The sequence below is a fragment of the Lepidochelys kempii genome, chromosome 5 (genome assembly GCF_965140285.1).
Source record: "Lepidochelys kempii isolate rLepKem1 chromosome 5, rLepKem1.hap1, whole genome shotgun sequence".
NCBI lineage: Eukaryota > Metazoa > Chordata > Testudines > Cheloniidae > Lepidochelys > Lepidochelys kempii.
The window spans coordinates 90,122,227-90,136,588 of NC_136384.1; the positions used below are offsets into that span (position 1 = coordinate 90,122,227).

At 40.4% G+C, this 14,362-nt stretch overlaps 1 protein-coding gene across 10 annotated transcripts in view; it reads right to left on the minus strand.

Moving 5' to 3' along the window:
* The window catches only part of AOPEP (aminopeptidase O (putative)), a 387,210-nt gene that overhangs the window by 371,300 nt on the left and 1,548 nt on the right, over positions 1 to 14,362 (minus strand). For all 10 annotated transcript variants that reach the window (XM_073344962.2, XM_073344964.2, XM_073344963.2 and 7 more), the window contains exon 2: positions 14,233 to 14,297. The gene's annotated coding sequence lies outside the window, so the exon portion shown is untranslated. The remainder of the gene's footprint in view (positions 1 to 14,232; positions 14,298 to 14,362) is intronic.

Consider the following 14,362-nt stretch of genomic DNA (forward strand, 5'->3'; position numbering starts at 1 on the left):
TACAATATATACAGTGGACAAGCGAGATGAACAGCCACTAAACATCGTAACATAGATAAAGATATAATCTACCATCAAATTCATACTTTAGTATCGGGAACTAGCTAATTTCCACCGTTTAAGACAGTGTAAAGTTTAAATAACTCTTGATTCTGCTCGTTAAAGAATAGCATATGTGGGGAGATGAACCACTCACAGATCCAAATGGACTAGACTATTTCTAAAGTTAATTTACTACAATAATGAAAAGCAGTTTAAATTCTCTTTTGTAAGTCACTGTCAGCAGTTAGGCAGCTGTTTTATACCCAAGCCCTGATTGCTCTAGGGGTGAACAGACTAACCAGTGCTCCACATAGAATTTTCAGTTTTTCCTAAATTTTAAAAATAAACTATCATGCAAATTTATTAATAATGAAAGTTGATAGACAGACAGATAGGAGTGAAAACCTCTGTTCACTCACATAACACAATGACAGTGTAAGATTTCCCACGAAAGTGCTTCTCTTTGCAGGGTTATGAGCATAGTTTATTATACAGACTATTTATTCCCAACAATCCTCATGGTCCCATTGCCCCTGACAGCAGCCATTGTCTGGCAGCATCTTATGGGATTTGTACCTTTCTGGCCTACATATTTGTTTGAATATCCTGTGTCGGTCACCTTCTCCCTCTCACCAGCGTTCAGAAATTAATTTTCCTCAAGAATGAACTGCAGTGGCAAAGTGTCTTAAAGAAAGCAATGCTTACCTTTTAAAAGTAAGAGAAAAAGTAAAACAGATAAAACTATTAATTTATGTCTAGCCTTGAGTTTGGGTTAGAATTGCCAACCCTCCAGAACTGTCCTAGAGTCTCCAGAAATTAAAGATGAATCTTTAATTAAAGATGATGTCATGTGATGAAACCTCCAGGAATATGTCTAACCAAAACTGGCAACCTTATCTAGGTAACAGCCTAGTGAAATAGGTTAGACACTGTAGTTACAATATAGTGCCTTACATCACTGAATCACATCCTTACCTTTATGAGTTCAGAAATCTGTCAAACTCTCAGACTTTGTCTAAGCATTTCTATTTCAGAGGTCAAATATTTCCTACAGTGAGAAGAATCCAGCTCCTCTGTATCTCCCTCTGATGTTTAGGTGTTAACAACCTTTATTACCTACTGACTTCTAATCAAAGAGAAGTTCTAAAATGGATCTTGAGATTGACATCCCCTCTGCCACTGTACATTCAGTTTCATTCAATATTGAATGGAAATTAGCTTCCCTGAATAGGGTGACCAGATGTCCCGCTTTTATAGGGACAGTCCTGATTTTTGGGTCTTTTTCTTACATAGGCTCCTATTACCTCAGTCCCGATTTTTCACACTTGCTGTCAGGTCACCCTATCCCTGAATAGACTGTTTTTAATCTCCTTTCAGTTAACATGTATCACTTCAAACATGTATCACCCTTTGAGTCAAGATGGGTGATCATCATCATCATCATGTTCCCATTACACCTCTGGCATTTAGGACAGTGACGAAGCTCCTCCACGCCTCTCTGTTTCTAGCAAGTCTTTCAATGGTTCCCCAGCTGTGCCCCATGTTTTTCAGCTCGGCTTCCACAGCTCTTCACCATGTTGTTTTCAGGCAGCCTCGTTTTCACTTGCCTTCAGGTGTCCATCTTATTGCCACTCTGGTGATGGAATCAGTTTCTATCTGAAGCACATGGCCAATCCATCTCCAATGCTTCCTGGCAATGATAGTGCTCATAGCCTCTTGGCTTGCAAATAACTATTAAAATAGTTATTTGCATATAAATAAGTCTGTCTCTTCAAAATTGGTTAGCTGCCTCAGCTTAAGGAGTCATACACAATGCAGCTCTCATCAAATCAGAACCTTCATGTTACCACAGTTGTCAATAATTCTCCAAAATGTCAATTCTATATGATTTATTGTGGACAATACCCAGTCCAACACAGCTTCTCTGCAAAAATTGCTGACAGGGTGCCAGTTAGTGCCAACTGTGATACTGATTTTGCAATGAGATATTAGATAGTCAAAATTTTCCAACAGAACACTTTTTAAAATTATTAAACAATTAATTATAAATACCTAGAGGATAACAGGAGATAATAGCCAGTATAGCTACATGCCAGTCAACCTAATTTCCTTCTTTGACACGATTACTGGTCTAATGGATAGTGAGTGGGTAAGCAGCAGCCTTGATGTATCTTGATTTTAGTAAGGCTTTTGACACTGTCCCATATGACATTCTCACAAGCAAACTACCAAAATGTGGTCTAGATGAAATTAGTAATGGGTAAACTACTGATTGATAATTACTCTTTCAGTATGTTTTTTCAACGGTTCACTGTCAGTCTGGAAGGATTCATAGATTCATCGATATTTAGGTCAGAAGGGACCATTATGATCATCTAGTCTGACCTCCTGCACAACGCAGGCCACAGAATTTCACCCACCACTCCAGGATTTGTCTAATGGGGTCATATAGGGATCTGTCCTGGGTCTAGTACTATTCAATATTTTCCTTAGACTTAGATAAAAAAGCAGAGAGTACACTTATAAAATTGGCAGATGACACAAAGCTGGGAGGGGTTCCAAACACTGTGGAGGACAGGATTAGAATTAAAAATCATCTTGATAAATTGGAGAATTGGTCTGAAATCAACAAAATGAAGTTCAATAATGACAAGTGCGAAGTACTACACTTAGGAAGGAAAAATCCAATGCACAAATACAAAACGGGGAGTAATTGTCAGAAAGAAGAGCCTGGAGTAGGGCCAGTCTCTGGGCAACCTAATGTATCCAGCTGACCTGAAGCATGGCTGCCTAATTTGTAACACTGCCTGATTGGTTGGATGAGCCTGCAGACCAGCTCTTAACCCCATCAGCAGCAGTTCAATAGCTACTCAAAAGCATTTGCCCATGTTTGCAATAGCTCATGCCTTGTCCCACTCCAGGTAACCCTGGTCCAACTCTTGGCTCTGGAATTTGACTCTGGTTATGACCTTGGGCTCTGACTCCTGGCTCATAACTCCTGCTCTGCCTCTGACCCTTGGCTTTGGCCTGACTCCTGTTCTGACCACTACACATGACCCATGTCCCAGTCACTGACAATAACTGATTAGGCAGTACTGGTGAAAAGGATCTGGGGGTTATACTGGATCATAAATTGAATAGAAGCCAACAATGTGATGCAGTTGCCAAAAAGGGCAGTATCATTGTGAGCTCTATTAACAGGATTGTTGTACATAACACAAATGGAGGTAACTCTCCTGCTTCACTCGGCAGTGGTGAGGCCTCACCTGGAATCCTGTGTCCAATTGTGGGTGCCATACATTAGGAAATCTGTGTACATCAGAAGTAGGAAACCTGCTAAACAACCAGTGGAGCCACTGGATGATCGAGATGCTAAAGGAGCAGTCAAGGACGATAAGGCCATTGCGGAGAAACTAAATGAATTCTTTGCATCAGTCTTCATGGCTGAGGATGTGAGGGAGATTCCCAAACCTGAGCCATTCTTTTTAGGTGACAAATCTAAGGAATTGTCCCAGAATGAGGTGTCACTAGAGGAGGTTTTTGAACAAACTGATTAACTCAACAGTAATAAGTCATCAGGACCAGATGGTATTCGCCCTAGAGTTCTGAAGGAACTCATATGTGAAATTGCAGAACTACTAACTATAGTGTGTAACCTATCATTTAAATCAGCTTTTGTACCAAATGACTGGAGGATAGCTAATGTGATGCCAATTTTTAAAAAGGGCTCCAGAGGTGATCCCAGCAGTTATAGGCCAGTAAACCTGACTTCAGAACTCGGCAACCTGGTTGAAACTATAGTAAAGAACAAAATTGTCAGACACATAGATGAACATAATTTACTGGGGAAGAGTCAACATGGTTTTTGTAAAGGGAAATCATGTCTCACCAATCTACTAGAATTCTTTGAGGGGGTAAACAACCATGTGGACAAGGGGGAATCCAGTGGATATAGTGAACTTAGGTTTTCAGAAAGCCTTTGAGAGGTCCCTCTTAAGCAAAGTAAACGGTCATGGGATAAGAGGGAAGGCACTCTCATGGATTGGTAACTGGTTAAAAGATAGGAAAGAAAGGGTAGGCATAAATGGTCAGTTTTCAGAATGGAGAGAGGTAAATAGTGGTGTTCCCCAGGGGTCTGTATTGGGGCCAGTCCTGTTTAACATATTCATAAATGAGCTGTAAAAATGGGTAAACAGTGAGGTGACAAAATTTTCAGATGATACAAAAATACTCAAGACAGTTAAGTCCCAGGCAGACTGCAAAGAGCTACAAAAGGATCTCACAAAACTGCGTAACTGGGCGACAAAACGGCAGATGAAATTCAGTGTTGATAAATGCAAAGTAATTCAAATTGGAAAACGTAATCCCAAGCATACATATAAAATGATGGAGTCTAAATTAGCTGTTACCACTCAAGAAAGAGATATTGGAGTCATTGAGGGTTGTTCTCTGAAATCATCCATTCAATGTGCAGTGGCAGTCAAAAAAGCAAACAGAATGTTGGGAATCATTAAGAAAGGGATAGACAATAAGACAGAAAATAGCATACTGCCTCTATATAAATCCATGGTACGCCCCCACGTTGAATACTGCGTGCAGATGTGGTCACCCCATCTCAAAAAAGATATATTGGAATTGGAAAAGGTTCAGAAAACAGCAACAAAAATTATTAGAGGTATGGAATGGCTTCCGTATGAGGAGAGATTAATAAGACTGGGACTTTTCAGCTTGGAAAAGAGACGACTAAGGAGGGATATGATCGAGGTCTATAAAATCATGACTGGTGTGGAGAAAGTAAATAAGGAAGTGTTATTTACTCCTTCTCATAACACAAGAACCTCTAGCTTTCACCCTGACCGCACCAAACGATCCATTGTCTACAGCCAAGCTCTGTGATACAACCGCATTTGCTCCAACCCCTCAGACAGAGACAAACACCTACAAGATCTCTATCAAGCATTCTTACAACTACAATACCCTCCTGCGGAAGTGAAGAAACAGATTGATAGAGCCAGAAGAGTTCCCAGAAGTCACCTACTACAGGACAGGCCTAACAAAGAAAATAACAGAACGCCACTAGCTGTCACCTTCAGCCCCCAACTAAAACCCCTCCAATGCATTATCAAGGATCTACAACCTATCCTAAAGGATGACCCAACACTCTCACAAATCTTGGGAGACAGGCCAGTCCTTGCCTACAGACAGCCCCGCAACCTGAAGCAAATACTCACCAGCAACCACATACCACACAACAGAACCACTAACTGAGGAACCTATCCTTGCAACGGTTGCCAACTGTGTCCACCTATCTATTCAGGGGACACCATCACAGGGCCTAATAACATCAGCCACACTATCAAAGGCACGTTCACCTGCACATCCACCAATATGATATATGCCATCATGTGCCAGCAATGGCCCTCTGCCATGTACATTGGGCAAATTCGACAGTCTCTACATAAAAGAATAAATGGACACAAATCAGATGTCAAGAATTGTAACATTCAAAAACCAGTCGGAGAACACTTCAATCTCTCTGGTCACTCAATTTCTGATCTCAAAGTGACTATCCTTCAACAAAAAAACTTCGAAAACAGACTCCAGCAAGAGACTGCTGAATTGGAATTAATTTGCAAATTAGATACAATCAACTTAGGCTTGAATAGAGACTGGAAATGATTGAGTCATTATAAAAAGTAACCTATTTCCCCATGTTTATTCCTCCCCTCCCCTCCCCCCCCCCCCCCGTTCTTGTTAAACCCTGAATTTGTGCTGGAAATGGCCCACCTCGATTATCATACTCATTGTAAGGAGAGTGATCACTTTAGATAAGCTATTACCAGCAGGAGAGTAGGGTGGGGGGGAGAAAAAACCTTTTGTAGTAATAAACACCCATTTTTTCATGGTTTGTGTGTACAAAAACATCTTCTGTATTTTCCACAGTATGCATCTAATGAAGTGAGCTGTAGCTCATGAAAGCTTATGCGCAAATAAATTGGTTAGACTCTAAGGTGCCACAAGTACTCCTTTTCTTTTTGCGAATACAGACTAACACGGCTGTTACTCTGAAACAAGAACTAGTGGTCACCAAATTAAATTAATAGGCAGCATGTTAAAACAAACACATAGTCAACGTGTGGAACTCCTTGCCAGAGGATGTTGTGAAGGCCAAGACTATAACAAGGTTCAAAAAAGAACTAGATAAGTTCCTGGAGGATAGGTCCATCAATAGCTATTAGCCAGGATGGGCAGGGATGGTGTCCCTAGCCTCTGTTTGCCAGAAGCTGGGAATAAGTGACAGGAGATGGATGACTTGATGATTAACTGTTCTGTTCATTCCCTCTGGGGTGCCTGACATTGGCCACTGTCAGAAGACAGGATACTGGGCTAGATGGACCTTTGGTCTGACCCAGTATTGCCATTCTTCTGTTCTTACGACAAATTCGAGAAAATCTACAGGAGAACAACAACTATGAAAGGTTTAGAAAACCTGATCTATGATGAAAGTTTAAAAAAAAAACTTGGCTTGTTTAGTCTTAAGAAAAGACGATTGAGGGGGGAGGACCTGATAATTCTTCAACTATTTTAAGGGTTGTTACAAAGAGGACAGTGATCAATTGTTCTCTGTGTCCACCAACGATAGGACAAGATGTAATCAGCTTAATCTGTAGCAAGGGAGATTTGTTGGCTATTAGGAAAAACTTTCTAAATTCTGGAATAGCCTTCCAAGGAAGGCTGTGGAATCCCCATCACTGGAAATTTTTAAGAACAGGAGGAACAAACACTTGTCAGGGATGGTATAGGTATATTTGCTCCTGCCTCAGACAGCGGGATGGACTAGATGACCTCTTGAGATCCCTTCCAGCCATACTTTTCATGATTCTGATTTTTCTGTTTGACAATGCTGTTTTTTTGGAAATCTAGAAAGGACCATGTTGATTATAATGAAATTTTATTTAGGAAAAAAACAAAATGAAGCATTCCATTTTTACAGTATTGGAACAGAATGTTTTGATTTTTCATTTCAAACTGACTTTATTTCAAATTTTTAAAACATTTTAGAAGTCAAAATAGGAATGAAACATTCTGTTATTTATCAAAATAGAATGTTCTACTCAATCAAAAAAATTGTAAATTCGATTTTGCTGAAAAAATTGAAGCATTTTGTTCCGATTCAGATAAAAAACAAATTACAACCTATATATGTGCAAACTATTTTTAGAGGGGATTTTGCATGCTATGCAGTTTGTTTAGGCAAAACTTTGCTAAATTTGAGGTGTAACAAAGACTTGTCTCTCTATTGCAGAATGATAATTAGGGAACTTATGTAAACTTAGTAATTTCCAGTTCTTGCCTCTCAAGGGTGTAATGTATAGCTCCAATATAAAACATTTGATGTCAATTTTCATTTTATTTAATTTTTATCATGTGATTAAAAAATTATTTTGCTAAACCCACTGAAAAAAAGTGGGGGGTTGCAGGAGACATGTTTCTTCAGCGAAGAGTGTTAGTGGGAACAGTCTTTATCTCTCTCCTTCACACAGTTACAAAAGTCTTTTTAAACTTTCATTTTTTCATTGTAAAGCCAAATGATGGTGATAATATACTGATCCCAAAAATCACTTTTGAAATAATATCCTGTAAACTGGTGTTACAGGGTTTGAATTAAGAGGCCTCCTTGCAGCTAAAGTCTACAGGTACTAATTTCCAATAAATATAAAAGGTTATGAAAAAATGCATAACTTTAAGTAAATGGAATAAGGAAAATTGGTATAAAGGTTAGGCATGTCTTTCATAAGGGACTGCCTACCATTCTTTAAAAGACAAATCCTAAAGTTATGTACAAAGAGGAATTTGATACCTAGTACAGAATTTAGCTGTCTGCTAAAATTTACATAGGTTTTATCAAAAGCCTAATAAAGAAATGCATGCTCTTTTTGTTTGGTATTTTAGCTCTAATTTACATTTGAACATGCTGCAATGAATAAAGTGCAGTGTTCACTGTGACTCTGGGAAAGTGTGTTGTGTTCAGTGACTCAGGAAAATATGGGAAATTAAATATCAGTGGATAAAACCATGAAGAGCTGTGTTCAGAAAGACACAGGAAAATGTGATGCATTTTAATGTTCTATGATGTGTGATTTCCCAAGAGACCCTGTGGTTAAATATCTTCTGTTTGGTTCAACCACGGAGGCACAGTTTGTTGCAAGCTCCCAGAACACGGGATTCTGTTGGCCTGTATGAGTCTGTGACGTAAGATGCTTTATTTACTCTTCTCTCTGCCTTTTTTCCCCCCCTTTCTTGCTGTTTTAAAAGGCGGCTATCCCTTGCCATATGTACAGACGCTCCCCGACTTACGCAATAGTTCCATTCCGGAAAGCCTTGTAAAACTCAAATTTTGCGTAAGTCGGAAACATATACCCGTACATTACGCAAAAATTTCCGCAACTCGAAAATCCTATTTCTGGCTTATGGAACTTTTTCCGGAAGGGCGAATTTGTGTAAGTCAGGTCTTGCATAACCCGGTGAGCGTCTGTAACTAACTCTATAGTCATAGTTTCTCAATAATACTTTCTGACCTTTGTGCAATTGTTTAATCAGCTTTATTTAGAAAAGTACTAACTGCAAATAAAATATTTTCCTCTAAAAATTCATCTTAACGTATGTATTGCCACTTTATTCTGCTGTTAGTAAGATTTTGTAAATTATTTAATGCCTTTATTTAGCAAAGTATTAACTCCATAAAAATGTTCCTCTCTAAAAATGCATGCAACACTTTATTCTTCTATTTATTCTGTCATTCAGACTTTGTACACCTGTTTACTAGACTTTATTTAGAATAACACTAGATGTGTAAAAAGCAAATTTTCCTCTAAAAATCAGGAAAAAGCATGAAAGCTATATTGACTCATTTAAATCTAATGTATGAAATATTTTTTTTTCCAAAATAGCGCCAAAAATGCACATGTCCAAAAATGAGACATAGGGGCAGCACATGAAGCAAAGAGAAAGCATAGAAACCTGTCAAAATGTATATGATAAGTAAAGGTATAACTCTTCCTAATGACCACAGTTGGCTGAACCACCATCTGTTCCCAAACAACATTGTGGGGTTTTTTTTGTAATATAGAAGTGCACTCATTCAGCAATGTTTAATCAAGCAGAACTGACCTTTCTCTCCCAATACCACAGCTTGTTTTCAATAAATGTTTAACTTACTGATTTCTGAAGAGAATTCTTCATAACACACAGTGCCAGTTCTGATCTCACTTACACTGCTTTTATAGTGGTGTAACTGCATGTCTTCAATATAGCTGTATGTCTGATTTATAAAGATTAGAATAAAAAGCTTGTCTTATATTTTGAAAATCTCATGACACTTTGGCCAGTGCAAACACCTCTGCAGTAGACTCCAAATGTTTCCTTTGTCATTCCACTTCACCTGTCTCAGTGGTCTCCAACCTTTTTACACACAAGATCACTTTTTGAATTGAAGTGCAACTCAGGATCTTCCCCTCCCCTTCCCCAAGGCCCCGCCCCGCTCACTCCATCCCCCCTCTCTCCATCACCCGCTCTCCTCCACTCTCACTCACTTTCAACGGGCTGGGGCAGGGGTTGGGGTTCGGGAGGGGGTGCAGGCTCTGGGCTGGGGCCAAGTTATTTGCAGTGTGGGAGGGGGCTCCAGGCTGAGCCTGGGGCAGAGTGTTGGGGTGCAGGAGGGGATGCAAGCTCTGAGACAGCATTTGGGTGCCGGAGGGGGCTCTGGGTTGTGGCAGAGTGTTGGGGTGCAGGAAGGGGTACTGGCTCTGGAAGGGGGGTATGGGCTGGGGCAAGGGCTTGGGGTTCAGGAGGAGGTTCAGGGTGTAGGAGGGGGTTTGAGGTGCTGACTCTGGGAGGGGGCTCAGGGCTGGGGTGGCTCCCGATTGGTGGTGCAGCAAGACTAAGGCACGCTCCCTGCCTGCCCCAGCCCCATGCCGCTCCCGGAAGGTGCCAATGCGCCCCTCTGCAGGCACTGCCCCTGCGGCCCATTGGCCACAGTTCTCCGTTCCTAGCCAATGGGAGCTGAGGGGGGCGGTGAGTGCAGGCAGGCAGAAGTGTGCAGAGACCCGTGCCCCTCCCCTCCCCAAAGGGCTGTGGGGGTATGCTAGGCGCTTCCAGGAGCGGCATGGGGCCAGGGGAGGCAGGGAGCCTGCCTTGGCGGCAGCCCTGCCACAGCTGGAGATCATGAGTCTCCAGGATCGAACAGTTGACTGTGATCAACCAATTGATAACCACTGACCTATCAGTTTCTCATTCTCTTGACCAGAATATGTATAGATACTGTCAGAGGAACCACTTAATCCCATAACACTTATAAACTTGGGAGTTCTTTTACTTTATGTTAGATATTGTTCAATAACAATCTAAGTGAAACATGAAAAGCCAGATGGATGCACACCCATCATGTCGACAGTTTGGAAGAGAACAGACAAGCATTTTATTTAGTATTACTGCTAATTTTCCTGTACCTCTTCTTTCCCTCTATGTTGTCCTAATAAACTGTGGGAGTTGAAACTGTTGGAGATTAGATAACTGGAGAGCTACCTGCAGTATGTTCTTAAATACAAGTGATGAAATTTGGGCCTCACTGAAGTTATGGGAGTTTTGCCATTGACTTCAATGGGGCCACAATTTCACTCAGAGTTTAGGAAGATACACAGAGTGCTATCAATGAGGTTAAAAGAAGTTACTTATCCTAAATCATAGTACTGGTGTCTGAACTTTTTTGGATAATGCACAGTCTGATTAATCCAGACTGCATCACACTGGTGATAGCTCCTTCAGCTAGTTATTGAAGCATTTGCCACATTCATCACAAATAAGGTGCACTGGCATGGCGTGGTGATTTCTTTGGACCTTTTTACTGAGACTCACTGGTTCCCAGAATGTTCCTGGTCAGTTTTGAGAAGGATACTCATGATCTTCTGTGATCCTTCATATTCATAATTATGAGTCTAACCTTCTTTGTTGTTTAAAGCAAGTAGTGTGGCTGCCATACATTATTCAAGGCTTTAATCAACCCCTTAGCAAATGGAGACTACCAATCACTTGTAAACACATTGAGGTCCACCCTTATTTTCAGGAATCTTTTGATACTAGCATGCTGACTGATTACCAGTGTTTCAAATATCCCATTCTGGAGATCAAGACAATGGCTATAAAAAGACGAAACTTCACAAGTGTGTGTGCACTCTGACAATGCCCAAACTAGGCATCCAAAGACTCCCATGTGCACTTACCCGTGGAAGTTTGTACATGAAGTCTTTGCATGCAGAAATGTGCGCCCACTTTTGAAGATTTTTACCCTCAATTCTATGTGTACTTGACACCACTGGCATCCTGCAGAGATTCCAGTATGAGATTTGCACATTTGGACTTGAGCCTGTGCTTGGCCATGTGATGAATGACCTTCCCTGAGGGTTTTATATCAAGATCAATTGGTAATTTAGGTCCTACTGGTTCTCACAGCAGCTTTTCATACAACTGACCAGAGATTGCTGATGTGTCTGGAATTGCCATTCAGTATGGTTCACATTAAACCTTAGATACCAGTCAGTTGGTGTTAATGAACAATTGTCATCACTGTGAAGTGACCAAACTGCAGCATTTCTCAGAGATTTCTCTCTCCCTCTCTCACTTTGTTAATTCAATGTATATATGAAAGGATGAGACTTGAAGGGAAAAAGTAGTCTCCCAAATAACATCCACTTGAGATGCAAAAATAAAATTGTGCAGTTCTGTATTATATGAGCATGTTTCTTGAGCACTTTGATTAGCAGTGAAATAGCTCATGTTGACATTTAAAATGTCATCACCAAGGTTCATAATTAACTCCTTTGAAATTATAGGTCTGCTACTTGGTAGGACAGTTCACACCTCTCTTGCACTTAATGTTTTGGCCTGTCTGTACACTCAGATATTACTATCTTGGTTTAAATTTGGGGAGTTTTCTCTGCTGTCACAAAGCCCAGAGACTTATTTTTGCTAAACAAAAGTTTAAAGTCTGATGCACAATATGCAGTCCCCATGAAAAGTACCAGCTTGCTGAGTCACTGTGAACCTTATAGAACTCAGAAATCTTGTTGCTGTGTAGAAACTTGTTATGAAGAGGCTCTCTTTTGCATCATGTTGCTTATTACTGCAAAGATTTGTTTGGAGGTAATGAGTCAGGTTACAAATGTTGGTATTGCTTCTGACCACGCCTTTTCAATGGCACAAAAAGATCAGGTTGAATGTGGTTCGAAAAAAATTTTTTTTTCTTGTTATGCAACCTGTGTAGGTTCAGCCCTTATTTAGCCTCTGACAACCTTACCATAGCAACACTTGCCCTCCTGATGATGAGTTTAGCTTATTGTCATTCCATTCCCCTTGGAGTATAGCTTTCAACAGAGCTCCTCGAAAATTTGCAGCTTATTTGGAATGCAGCAGAATATTTTTACTCATGGTCTTGAGCTAATCGAATCATATCACTCCAATACTTCATTATTTATATTGACTGTCTAGAAAGTGCCACAGATAGGACTGTTGATATTTAAAAACTGTGAATAGTGTCAACCCTGACTTATATACAAAATTTCTTCTTTGAGCCAAGGGCTGATAGGTGTCTATATACACATATCACCCATTATTTGAGGGACCTGTACTGCTGCAGCTGTAAGGTCTCCTGTGTAGCTGCTCTATGTTGGTGAGAGATGCTCTCTGACGACACAGTGCTGTTTACACCAGCACTTTTTGTCGATTAAACTTTTGTCAGGAGGGTGGGGTTCAAATCACACTCCTGACCGACAAAAGTGCTAGTGTAGACATAGCCTTAAACAGTTTATTTCTTTCCTTTTCCTTTTTACTGGGTATCAGCAGTTTGTGTAGTAATTTGACATCATGATGGCACTGGAGTACCTTCAATAATGGTATTTCGGTAGGTTAGTTCTGCAGTTTATTTGGGGAATGAAGCTTGTTTCATCCACTGAACCAACTACTCTCTTAATCTGGCTGCAAGTATTATTCTCTGAGCTACATCTATATGAGTTGCAGATGCAGCTCTAGTGCATGTGGTGGTTCTGTTAAGTTATACTGTCAGCAAGGCAGGATTTTTAAGACCCCCTTTTCAGAACTATGGCCAGTTCATTAAGCATTCACCAGATCAACTTATTCTGGCTATGATCAAGAACCATATTTAGCAATCAAATATCAGGCCTTGCAGCTCAAAAAAAAAAACCGGTATTAAAAGTAAGTTAGACAGGTAGCCAACTAAGGCATTACATTTCATGGGGTTCTGCGACTCTGAAAGGAGTTATACTGCTCAAAGAAGCCATTTGGCATGAAAAACCCATTCTCTAGGTCCCATCCCCAAAGCACAGGTTCCAGGGAAGGGTGGCTGGCCAGAAGACAGATTTCACTCCATTCAGGGGGAGAGAAAGGAAGCTAGGACAAAGGAAAGAAGAACGGAAAGAGAGTTCCAGGCCAAATATATGGGAGACCTGCTTCGCTGTTTCCAAAGAGGTAAATCAAAAAATCATTCACTGAACTATACTGGCACCCCAAAAGTGGCTGTAACAAGCCTCTTTCTTCACTCTCATGATTTTTGTCACACATTCTTCCTGTCTCTTCCACTCCCCATCTATTCTTCATATTCTTTATGGTTTCATTTCCGTACAGCTGTCTTTACTCAACTCTACAATTGTTGAGGCTTTTAGTGCTCAAGCTATATTGAAATCATTTCAGATAGCCCTTAAGCATGAAAGCTCAAGGCGTCCTTGGAATGGAGCAATGGAGATAAAAGTAACTGAGTGAACCAGATGTCCTGCTGATGCCAAAGGTTGATCTCTCAGAAAATGTTGCTAGCCCAAAATGTTAGTGACCTGGATGGTTGCCCAGCTTGCCTTAAAGACTAGCCAGGAGGAAAAACCAGCATGTTTTCTGTTCAGGTCAAAGTAGTTCATCTTAGATGCCATCTATATAGGAAAGGAAGCCAAACCTGACACCTGTCTAATCAGTCTTTGCTCCCCCACTTAATCCCTTTCATTGCTTCCACTGCCATTAGGAAAAAACACCATAAACCCAACCCATCAGTCAATATCATTCCTTTTTTCCATTCTGTATAATTCTGAAGTTCCCTTAATTTTAATAAAGGCAAGGTAGAGGAGGCAATACCTTTTATTGAACCAACTTCTACTGGTGCAAGGTACAAGCTTTCGAGCTTTCACTCTTTTTCAGGTCTAGGGAAAGAAATCAGCATGTTTCAGCTAAATTGTATTTAATGTAGTATATTTTTCTAGTGAAG